General features: G+C 46.1%; 1 long non-coding RNA gene across 1 annotated transcript; it reads left to right on the top strand.

Annotated features, from left to right (window-relative positions):
* Nucleotides 1-355: 355 nt before the first annotated feature.
* On the top strand, nucleotides 356-9,412 carry LOC309369435. The gene is made up of 3 exons (XR_014168130.1): nucleotides 356-539; nucleotides 1,202-1,245; nucleotides 9,250-9,412. It is a non-coding gene; the product is annotated as an uncharacterized lncRNA (long non-coding RNA).
* Nucleotides 9,413-11,799: the final 2,387 nt, after the last annotated feature.

The raw sequence follows: 11,799 nt of genomic DNA, 5'->3' as shown, positions 1-11,799 counted from the left end.
GCGGTTTGAATCCCTGCGATGGGGTGAGCTCCCATTGCTCGGTCCCAGCTCCTGCCAACCTTGCAGTTTGAAAGCACACCAGTGTAAGTAGATAAATAGGTACTGCTCCGGTGGGAAGGCCAGATTCCCCCCCCCCCCCCCGGGAGTAGATTGCAATCTTTCGGGAGTTGGACGTCCCTGCGCTAGATGATCCTCAGGGTCCCGTCCAACTCTAGGATTATATGACATTAGTGTCACACTCCACCAGAGGCACCACCTTCTCAAGATGTTTGAGGGGGCCCAACACAACATCCTGACGTCACACATACTCGACATTCTGACATCTCTCTTGCAACATTCTGATGTTGCGAGGAGCCAGGAGGAAGAGCCAAATGCCCTCTGAACATTGAGGAGCCCCAGCCCCCTTAAAATAATGCAGGGGGCCCAAGTGCCTTGGCCCCCAGGAGTTTATACCCTCTGCCCGCTGGTGTGAATGAAATTTAGCTCGACAAGCTGGTATTTCAGCCAAAAACCACAGTTGCATAATGCAACAGGTAAAGGTAAAGGGACCCCTGACCATTAGGTCCACTCGTGGCCGACTCTGGGGTTGTGGTGCTCATTTCGCTTTATTGGCCGAGGGAGCCGGCGTACAGCTTCTGGGTCATGTGGCCAGCATGACTAAGCCGCTTCTGGCGAACCAGAGCAGTGCACGGAAACGTCGTTTACCTTCCCACCGAAGCAGTACCTATTTATCTACTTGCACTTTGAGGTGCTTTCGAAGTGCTAGGTTGGCAAGAGCAGGGACCAAGCAACGGGAGCTCACCCCGTCGTAGGTGATCGGCAAGTCCTAGGCTCTGTGGTTTAACCCACAGTGCCACCCCCGTCCAATGCAATAGATACTGCGGTGCAAAAGGAATATTAGCAAATGGGACAGAATTGCCTGCACCATAATCAGGGGAACTAATGAAATATTCTCCATGTCTGAATGCACTCAATGACTCTTGGGTCCAGGGACACGGTTTTTCCTGCTACTTTTCCATCTGTAAGAGAAATCGTTCATGTAAAAAGCCAGGAGTGGGGAAACTTCAAACGGCAGTGCCAGATTAAGCCCTCCAAGGGTGCTAGACTAGATGGTCCTTTAGTCTGATGCCATGAGGCTGTTCTTATGCCCTTCCAATGCCACCAACATTTAAAAACCAATTTCTTTCCTTTTCCATTGCAGGCAAGGCAGCAGAATGGCCCAGTGTCTTCCCTCGCCATATCATTGTAAGCCAACAAGTTTATTTCACTTTTGACTTTTATTTTCTTTACCGTTGGCTTTTTAATTACATTTGCTCCATCTTTCTGAGCCAGACACTCTGACACTTTAAAAATATTAGGTGTTATAAATTAGTATGATTTCCCCTCCCCCCCCCAATCCTGAACTTGTCCTAACCTATCTTTAACTGACATATAATTCCGCCTAATGTATATGGGCCAAGCTGTCTCATCTCGCAAGTTGTCACATCGGCTTGTTATAAGTGGCATAACAAGATGTTTTACAACCTGGAGGTGTTTCTGTTTGCAAATTAATATACGGCTTTAAAGGTGGGGGGGGGAGTGGGGAAAGGAAGATTAATCAGATTAGGCAACTTTTTTTTTTAGGGCAAAATAATTTACCAAAAATAGAACAAAAGTGTAACTTGCTGTTGCTTGCTGCTTTTGCAAAAGGACTCAGAGGAGCTAACTAATTGCCCAGAACAACAGATTGCATCACTTTTCATGTCTGGATGCCATTCTCAATACCTCCCCCCCCCTTTTCCGTCCATTGTATTGTCAAAAGCTTTCTGGCATACACCCCCTGCACCAGAGAGCTCCACTGGGTACCTGCCATGGCCACCCAGGCTGCGTCCAGTACTGTGCTAAGCAGCTATTTCCACTGGTGAAAGGGTTGATGCTTTCACAACAAAACTTTCCTCCCTCTCCTCCCCCTGTGTCCCCCCCAAAATCTGCTCCGGAGGCTCCCCAATCCTCTGCAGAAGATTTGGGAAGGGTGCTGGAATGTGCGGCAGGAGAGGGGGGACAAGTTCTGTGGTGCAAGTGTAAGTATTAGTAGTTTCCTTTGATGCCTTCCCCTCCACCTTTTCTCCAGTGAAAATAGAGACGCCCTAAACAAAAGCGGGACATTCCAGGATCAGATCAGGAACCAGGACAGCTTCTGTAAATCCAGGACTGTCCTTGGAATCTACGGACACTTGGAGGGTCTGGAATACCAACACTGAGCCTATGAATTTTAGTCCCTTCAATCTCCCATTTTTCAAGGAATGTAGTAATTGTTGCTATCAAAGGGTTAAAAGAGTAGCAGAAACGCTCTAATCACTGAGCAGCTGGAGGTCATTAGGCTTCCAGGAACATGAGTCTGTATAAATAGTCCCCCTGCTTGTTTGTTCTCCCCCTTCTCCCTTTTGGGTGTGTGTTTTGCTGAGATGTGTGATTCGTCGCCAGGGTTGTTTTTTGGTGTTTTGTAAATAAACCTTATTTTTGATTTACAAACCGCATGCTCCAGGACTCTTTTTTGGGAAGATGCTGCCTCTCCTGCCCTTCTTAGCTGCTGCGCGAAATCCTCTGCCGTGGTGAGACTTTTAAAGAAGGAAGTGCACTGGGCATTTACATTAAACTAATTAAAGTTTAATGGGACAGGTTATGGTTGTTTGTACGTCAAGAAGGAGATAAGGAGAGCAGTTCAGAGTGATTTATGCAAGGACTGGAGTGAAGACAGAAGCGGTTGCCGACAACGAAAGCCTCCAAAGCAGCTTGAGTCCTGCAACGTGCCTAGAAAAGTTTTAAAGAGGCACTGCGCAGTTTGTACTCGCTGGAAGACGTCTGATTCCTCAAGGAGCCACCTCAGCAGCTGGGAGACGGTCTACAGGTGTGTGAGTATCGTTCCTAAGCCCCAGGGAGGATGGCAGAGTCCCAGGAAAGTTTTACTGTCCCGTTTACGCGACTCAATGGGAAAAATTGGCAAGATTGGAAGGCTAGAGTAAGGGTTTGGTTGCAAGCAAAAGAGTTGTGGAGCTGTACTGAAGCACCGCCTTTACAGGCAGCTGCAGACGCGTCTGCAGAAGCCAAAGCAGCAGCAGCAGCTTCACAGAAACGCGACAGGAAAGCCCAAGGTCTACTAGTTTTGGCAGTGGGACCAGAGCAAATGCCTTATGTTTCTGAGTTAAAGAACACGCATGAGGTCTGGACGGTTCTGCAGCGGTTAAATTCCAGAAACACTGCGGGGGCCAAGATCCATGCTACAAGATGTTTGTTTGATTTACGTCTCCAACCGGGAGCGTGTGTGAAAGAACATATTGCCAAAATGGTGTCTGCCTTTAATCAACTAAGACAGCTGGGCATTCCTTTTTCTATGGAGCAGCAGTCATACATATTGTTGTCTTCTCTTGATAAAAGCTATGAGACTCTAGCTCTAACTTTGGAAGCTATGCCTTCAACTGAATTAACCCTTGAATACATTTCTTCTCGGCTTGTGGATGAACAGGATAAAAGGCAAAGAGAAAGAGGTTTGTCTTTAAAGGGGAGTTATGCTGTGCCTAAGAGTGTTGATGCTGAGTTTGAGCACACAGTAAATGCTTTTGCAGCTAGACACTGTTTTCGCTGTGGTTCCCCTTCCCACCTAATCAGGAATTGCACACGTGAACCTGGTCAAGACAGCAACAAGGCCGTTACCCCTAGTTACCAGACAAGGAGTTCCAGGGGACGTCGAAGAAGAGGAGGAGGTCGTGGCTACTCCCACAGCACACAGCACATGGCTTCAGCAATGGCGTTGATGCAAGGGCGTGGCCAAGGCAGCAATCTACGCTGGTTGATCGACAGTGGTGCATCTCACCACCTGGTGGCGCCATCTAGTGTACGTTTGCAGAATTGCAGACATTTGCAAACCCCTAAAGTTGTGACAATGGCAGATTCAACTAAACGTTCCTTAGAGACTGTAGGCACAGTGTTCTTGAATTGTTTGCAAACAGAAATTGATGCCTACGTGCTAAAGGGACTGAAGGGGTGTATTTTGTCTGTGTCAGAACTTGATAGAAATGGGTTTAAAACTGTGTTTGAAAATGGGGTTTGCACTATTTCAAAGAATAACGTATCTCTTTTGCAGGTGGAAAGCAGAAATGGGTTATATTATTTTGAGACAAGTCCAGATGAAGTTGAACAGGTTCATGCTGGTTGTGTGAACACGCCTACCCATAATTCTTGTGTTCATTTATGGCACCGCCGTTTAGGGCATATTAATTTTCAGTATGTTAAAAGGCAACCTGAATTATCAGAAGGGTGCAAATTGAACAAATGTACTAAGTATTTGGATTGTACTGCATGCAAAAGTGCGAAGGTTCATAGATGCAGCTATCCCAGTTCAGATAGGAAATCTGACAAAGTATTCCAACTTGTGCATATGGACCTATGTGGCCCAATGCCTGTTGCTAGCATGGGAGGTTCGAAGTATGCACTGTGTCTCTCGGATGACAAAACAAAGGTTACATGGTTTTTTCCTCTCAAAACAAAAGCAGATACTGCAGAAACAGTTAAAAATTGGGTTCATGCGGTAGAACTTGAATTCGGTACTAGAGTACTTGCTTTTCAGACAGACAGAGGGTCAGAATTTACCGGGTCTGTGTTGCAGAATTTCTTTAAGAAAAAGGGAATTAAGCATCGTCTGTCTACACCTTATTCCCCCCAAGAAGGAGGCGTGGCCGAACGTAAAAATAGGGTTCTGCAAGAGTTGGCAAACTCTATGTTGTTTGATGCTAAACTTCCTCAGAGTTACTGGGCGGAAGCCTGGCAGGCGGCTACTCATATTCTGAACCGAGTATATAATTCGGTAATTGATACTACGCCTTATTTTGCTTTATATGGGAAGAAGCCCAAAGTTAATTACTTTCGGGTGTTTGGATCTCAAGCCTATGTACTTATCCCAAAAGCGTTAAGGAAAAAGGGAAGTCCAAGGGCTAGGAAACTCATCTTTTGCGGGTACGAACCACATGCCAAATCTTGGAGGTTTGTGGACCCAGGTGGGGATACTACAAGAGTGGTCCTCAGTAGGAGCGCTGATTTTTGTGAGCAGTCCGGATGGACTCACTTACACGCTAACCCTGACATTTTGAGAGATGATTTAGGCATTCATGCTGAGAAAGAAAGTCCAGAGAGTGATGAGCCAGAAGGGGATGGTGCACACGGTTCAGATGCAGATTCTGATCAGGCACGAGGTTCTTCTCCTAAGGTAGAAAAGCCAGAATCTAGGAGTGCTCCAACTTCGCCAGTCAGTAGGCCTAGCAGACAGCAAAAGCAAAGCAGGTCACCTGCAACACCAAGCCCAAGGGAGGTATCTAAACGGAGGTCTTTATCCCTAGAGGCACGTCCAGACATAAAGTCTGAGACAGATTCTGACAGCCAACGGTCAGAGGGGGCACAAGAGGAGCAATTGCGCAGGTCAAGTCGTGCAACGAAGGGCAAGCCGCCAGAGCGGTTTAAGGTGACAAGTGTATACGTAAATATGGCACAGTGTGAGCCAGAAAGCTATATGGAAGTACAACAGCTTCCAAGCTCAGAAGCCGTAAAGTGGCAGGAAGCAATGGAAAAAGAGATGGCTTCAATGAAGTCTCTCGGTGTGTTTACAAGTACAGAGCTTCCGAAAGGGCAACAAGCTGTAGGTTGTCGATGGGTATATCGTTTAAAGCCCACAACTACTGAAGAGTTGCAATATAAAGCCCGACTAGTTGCAAAAGGGTTTTCGCAGCGCAAAGGTGTTCACTATTCTCAAATCTATGCCCCTACTTCAAGATCGGAGTCATTAAGAATGCTTCTAGCCTCTTCAGCTAAGAAGGGTAATAAGCTGTTTCATTTTGATGTCAATGTGGCTTATTTAAATGCAGACTTACAGGAGGAAGTCTATATGACACCACCACCAGGTTTTGAAGGAGACAAGCCAAACCAGGTCTGGCGCCTACACAAATCCATTTATGGGTTGAAACAGTCCGCCCGTAATTGGAATTCCTGCTTAAACGATGCTCTAGAGAGCATGGGGTTCAGAAAGAGCGCAGCAGATGCGTGTCTTTATCTAAAAGGCTCGGGATGTGAACAAGAAGCAGTTTTGATATTTGTTGACGATTTATTATACAGTGGAAAGGATGATAAACTTGCACAACAATTTGCCACAAAGCTTGGAGAAAGGTTTCAGATAAAATCACTAGGCAATGTATCTGTTTATCTAGGAGTTAAAATTCAGCAAGATGAAAATGGTAACTATTGGCTTAGCCAAGAAGCTAAAATCCAGCAGTTGCTGGAAAGGTTTAAAATGAACAACTGTGCTGGTGTTAAAACCCCAATGGAGTTAAGTTACACAAAGGATGCTCAAACTGAGCAAAAGGCAGAGTTCTGTAATCCCGGGGTTTACCAGTCAGCGATAGGCAGTCTACTCCACATTGCACAGTGGACTCGGCCCGATATAACATATGCTGTCAACATGCTGTGTAGACAAGCTGAAAAACCATCAATGCATGCTTGGCAAGGAGTAAAAAGAGTTTTAAGGTATCTCCAAACTACCAAAAGCTTTCGCTTAAAACTATCAGCAGAGGGCAGCACACAACTTGAATGTTGGGCCGACAGCAGTTGGGCAGATGCTGGACCAGATAGAAAATCAGTGTCAGGAATGGCGATAAAATTTGGAAATGCACTAATTGGTTGGAGATCAAGAAAACAATCACTTATAGCTTTAAGTTCAACTGAATCTGAGTTCAATGCGTTATCAGATATATGTAGAGAACTGGAATTTTATAAGCAACTGGTACAAGAATTGTTTGGAGAATGTTCCCTACCTATCAGAGTGTGGGAAGACAATCAACCTTGTATTAAACTAGCTAAATCAGGTCAATTCAAGGCGCACACAAAACACTTGGATATCCGTTATCAAAATGTATGCCAAAGTGTAAAACAAGGTTTAATTGAACTAAAGTATTGTCCAAGCCAAGAAAATCTCGCAGACGGTTTTACAAAAGCTTTGAGTCCGCAATCTCATAAATGTTTCTGTTCAGGTTTAAATTTGTATTAAGGTTGGTACAGCTCAGTGTTACGAGCGAGAGGGGGTGTTGCTATCAAAGGGTTAAAAGAGTAGCAGAAACGCTCTAATCACTGAGCAGCTGGAGGTCATTAGGCTTCCAGGAACATGAGTCTGTATAAATAGTCCCCCTGCTTGTTTGTTCTCCCCCTTCTCCCTTTTGGGTGTGTGTTTTGCTGAGATGTGTGATTCGTCGCCAGGGTTGTTTTTTGGTGTTTTGTAAATAAACCTTATTTTTGATTTACAAACCGCATGCTCCAGGACTCTTTTTTGGGAAGATGCTGCCTCTCCTGCCCTTCTTAGCTGCTGCGCGAAATCCTCTGCCGTGGTGAGACTTTTAAAGAAGGAAGTGCACTGGGCATTTACATTAAACTAATTAAAGTTTAATGGGACAGTAATCAGAGTCCAGTGTGGTGTAGTGGTTAAGAGCGGTAGACTCGTAACCTGGTGAACTGGGTTTGCTTCCCTGCTTCTCCACATGCAGCTGCTGGGTGACCTTGGGCTAGTCACACTTCTCTGAAGTCTCTCAACCCCACTCACCTCACAGAGTGTTTGTTGTGGGGGAGGAAGGGAAAAGGAGATTGTTAGCCGCTTTGAGACTCCTTCGGGTAGTGATAAAGCGGGATATCAAATCCAAACTCTTCTTCTTCTTCAACAAACGAAAAAACCAGGTCTCGTCTTCCAGGCTGGCTTCTGGTCTTCCTCTGAAGAGACACTTACTGAGCACACTCCACTCCTCTGGAGAGAAGGGGAGGAGGAGCCGGTTGATAGGACCCTGCTGGTTTTACAAGATACGCTTCTGCTCTTAATGATGAGGATAACTGACATCTGCATACAGCAAAAGCTGCATGTCTGGGGGGGGGGAAGCATTCCACAGTTTAGGGGGTGCTACTGATAAAGGCCAGTCATGGGCCATCACACTCACATGACCTTCTGAGGGTGGTGGAACTTCCAAGAGGACCCCATCTGCCCATCTTAACACACCAGAGGGTCTGTAAGAATAGAGGTGTTCATTCTGATACAGTGGTACCTTGGGTTACAGACACTTCAGGTTACAGACACTTCAGGTTACAGACTCCGCTAACCCAGAAATAGTACCTCAGGTTAAAAACTTTGCTTCAGGATGAGAACAGAAATCGCGCAGTGGCGTGGCAGCAGTGGGAGGCCCCATTAGCTAAAGTGCTACCTCAGGTTAAGAACAGTTTCAGGTTAAGAACGGACCTCCGGAACAAATTAAGTTCTTAACCCAAGGCACCACTGTATTTGGGTCCTAAGTGGCTTAGGACTTTATAAACACCTTATATCTGTGTCTGCTTCAACCTGTTGTTGTTTTTTTTAAATTGTGTTTTGACTGTTCTCACCCATTGCTGGACCTTAGGAGGAAGGGCAGCAAACCCCCCAACATTTCTCTGATGAAAATAGGGACGTCCCATTCCATAATGATAATTTTACTATTTATACCCCACACACATCTTACTGGGTTGCCTGCCCCAGCCACTCTGAGCAGCTTCCAACATATATAAAAAAATTATAAAACATTTTTTTAAAAAAACAAAAAACACCTTACGTATACAGGATTGCCTTCAGATGGCTCGGGGATCAGATAACTCCATACATTCCAACATTTCTCCATTCATTTCTTTATGAATTCCACATAACGTTATCGAATAAACCTGCAAGCTAACCCTGGTGCACATCACTTGCCCTGGCCCCAATGAGATCGACTCGCAGAGGATGTCCTTGGTTTGGGCGTGGAATTAATGCATTAAAGTGGTTAAGGCGCTTAGACGTTTAACGGTACTTTGGGCTATGTGTGTCCCCTAAGATGGATAGAAGGCCCAAGGTTATGGACAGCTGTTGAAAATGCAGCGCCTGTCATATTTCTCTGCGGCCTCAGTCACTTGGTACGCTATCAGTATAGAGTTCATTATTCCGGAGTGCTTTGGGACACCTTGAAAATGAAAGGCACTAGATCAAACCATCTTTCATTCTGCCGAGACATTGTAGAACAAACTTTCTTCTCGGGGAACAATCCCTGCTGGCCTTTTCTCTGTCTGTTGAGTAAATTCGGTGGCTAATGTATCTTGTGTGCATTGACAGAATCAACACAGAAGCTATTGTTTTCGCCTTCTCTAGCATGAACTCGGCTCCCCCCCCCCCGCCTTCTTTCTATCTAGGCAATCACAAAGAGCTGGACATGAATAAAAATCGCATATCAAAAGCCAATCCCTCTCTTTTCTACACAGGCAGGATTAAAACAACATCAGTAGAGGTCCCAAGAAAGAACATTCATTCGCTGGAAAGGTGGCAAATTAAAGCTTTAAAAAATCTGGATGCTGGTTTTAAAAAGAGAAAAGAAATGATAATTAAAAAACAGTAAGTGCTACACACTTACCTGGGAGAAAGACATTCTGAAAATAAGAAGACTTGTTTCTGAGTAGATGCACGTAGGATTGCTCTTGTGTATCTCCAAAACATAATTGTCAGGGGTTCAGGAGCAGAGGCACAGGGGAAAGAGGAAGCGGAGAGCGAAGGGGAACAATCCGAGGGCAGCGTAGGTGAGGATGACAGCGGGGCAAGAGATTCCATGAGCCTGTCCAGTGATTCGGAAGATTCCCAGAAGGGGGCACCGATAGCCAGAGCAAGGGGGGTCCCGGGAGGGACGCACCAGAAGCAAGGGGCCAGCGGTGACTCCCAAAGCAGCAGCTGGAGATCGGGACCAGTTTCCCCACCAGAGCGTAGCGGGGGGGAAGAGTCCCATGTGTCAGGACCGGCTTCCCCTCTAGGGGAAAGAGAAGATGAGTCAGGGCTGACCACGCCCCTATCGCTGAGTGAGGGAACAGAGGGGAAGTCAGATCCAGCTAGCCCCCCCCCCGAAGGGGGAAGCAGTGACAGAAGCAGTGTAACGGTCAGGAGGAAGGTTGCCGGCTGGGCGCGCGCGCCAAGTTCAAATGCACAGGCGCGCGGGACAGCCGGGAGTGCGGATTGGGAGCCAGGTCCTAAAGCACGCCGGAGGCAGGGGGAAGAATCCGGGGACTCTTCAGCATTAGAAAAGTCCAGAAAGGGCAACACCCCGGCGGGCAGATGGACCCAGAGGAGAAAGGAGCAAAGGAGGAGGTGGAGCAAGGCTAGGGTCTTGAACTGGTGTCTGGGGGGAGGAGATTCAGACGGAACTTCAGCGGTCTAGGATTGAGACGTAGAGCTGCACGCCGCGGCTTTGGAATCGAAACTGAACCTTAATAAAGACTTTTGTATATAACAAGAACTGGCGTTGGTCCTCTGTGAGCTGGGACCTTGGGCAGCTCTGACAGTAATCAAATGCACAAGATAAATAATCGTATGTACCCATATATGTTCCTGTATTGTAATCTTTGCGAAGCTGGTGCTCCCCTCCCCAATCGAGATGTTTTGGACTTTCACTCCGAACACCCAAGAGCCAGGGTGGCCAATGGTCAGGGATGATGGGAGTTATAGTCCAAAACAGCTGGAGAGAAGCAGGGTAGCTTAGTCCTGCACTACATCATGATTGCTCAAGACATGATGCTTTTTGTTGTGTGTCACTAAATCTAGTCCTGGTTATGTCTACGCCAGCAGTTCCCAAACTGGGCTCCCTGGAGCACCTGGTGCTCCCCAGAGCACCCCCCAAGTGCTCTGCGAAGAGATTGGAATGAAAAAATAAATAAATATGTGCCTTTGGCATAAGGGCTCCATCCATGCTGAATTTCTCTCCTGAAAAGTGCTCCAGAGCTCAAAAAGTTTGGGAACCACTGGTCTACACTATGGATTTACAGAGAGGTCCTAGATGTGAGGACTCAGAAGCAAGCCTAGTGTGTTCGATGGGAATTTCTCCCTATATAGATATGTATAGCAGACTTCCACAACCTGCTGTCTTCCAGATATTTTGGGTGGCAACTCCCATCATCCCTCTCCATTGGCCGTGTTTGGAGAAGGCTGCTCTAGTGGGAAACTTGAGGAATCTGACACATGTGCATTTCTCGTACGAACCACCTTGGTCTTCAAGTCAGAAATTCTTCTCTAGCTTGGACTGGAACCCAAACCAGAGAGGAACAATTGGAGGAGTGGCACATAGTTTAGAATGCCGGTGGGCACTGCAAGAGTGCCGAATCGATATTCCAAATCGGGTAATTGTGAGTTTTGGTGACATCGCAAATAAGATCTCCGCTTAAATCAGAGCAAAGCCGCTTTGAAAAGATTTCCCAAAACCGTTATCTGATGGAGAAATTGGAGCCTGCTGATCATGGTGGGTGCTTTTATAACGAATTCAGAGTCGGAAACCTTAGTGATTAATCACCAGCGGATAATCATGCCTAAAGTCCTCTCATTAGCTCTCATCTAATCGGCACTAAATCTCTGTGAGATTTTGATATCACGCGTTTCTCAACCAGATCGTGTTCCTCAGCCCTTGGCTAGATTTTCCATTTCATCCATCATGTGCTTGCAAAGCACTCATAACTTTGTCAACTTTCATTTTTGGTTCTTTATGCTGTGGCTTACATAGACAATGCACTGCAATTAGTGTGCGCGCACACACACACCCCAACCATCACCTCTGGAGAAACAAGTAGACTTTTTGTACTATTAGCATTCAAAATAGCACACAACGTGGCAAAAATGTTTAAATCTAAATCAAATAAGTGTTGGAAATGTAAAGAGAAAGAAGGTTATTTTTTATCATATGTGGTGGTCTTGTAGTAAGGTTAAAGCTT

The sequence above is a fragment of the Podarcis melisellensis genome (assembly GCF_964234715.1).
Source record: "Podarcis melisellensis genome assembly, chromosome: 4".
Lineage (NCBI taxonomy): Eukaryota > Metazoa > Chordata > Lepidosauria > Squamata > Lacertidae > Podarcis > Podarcis melisellensis.
Note: the sequence above shows the minus strand (reverse complement) of the source record. Positions and strands in the feature narration are given on the sequence as shown.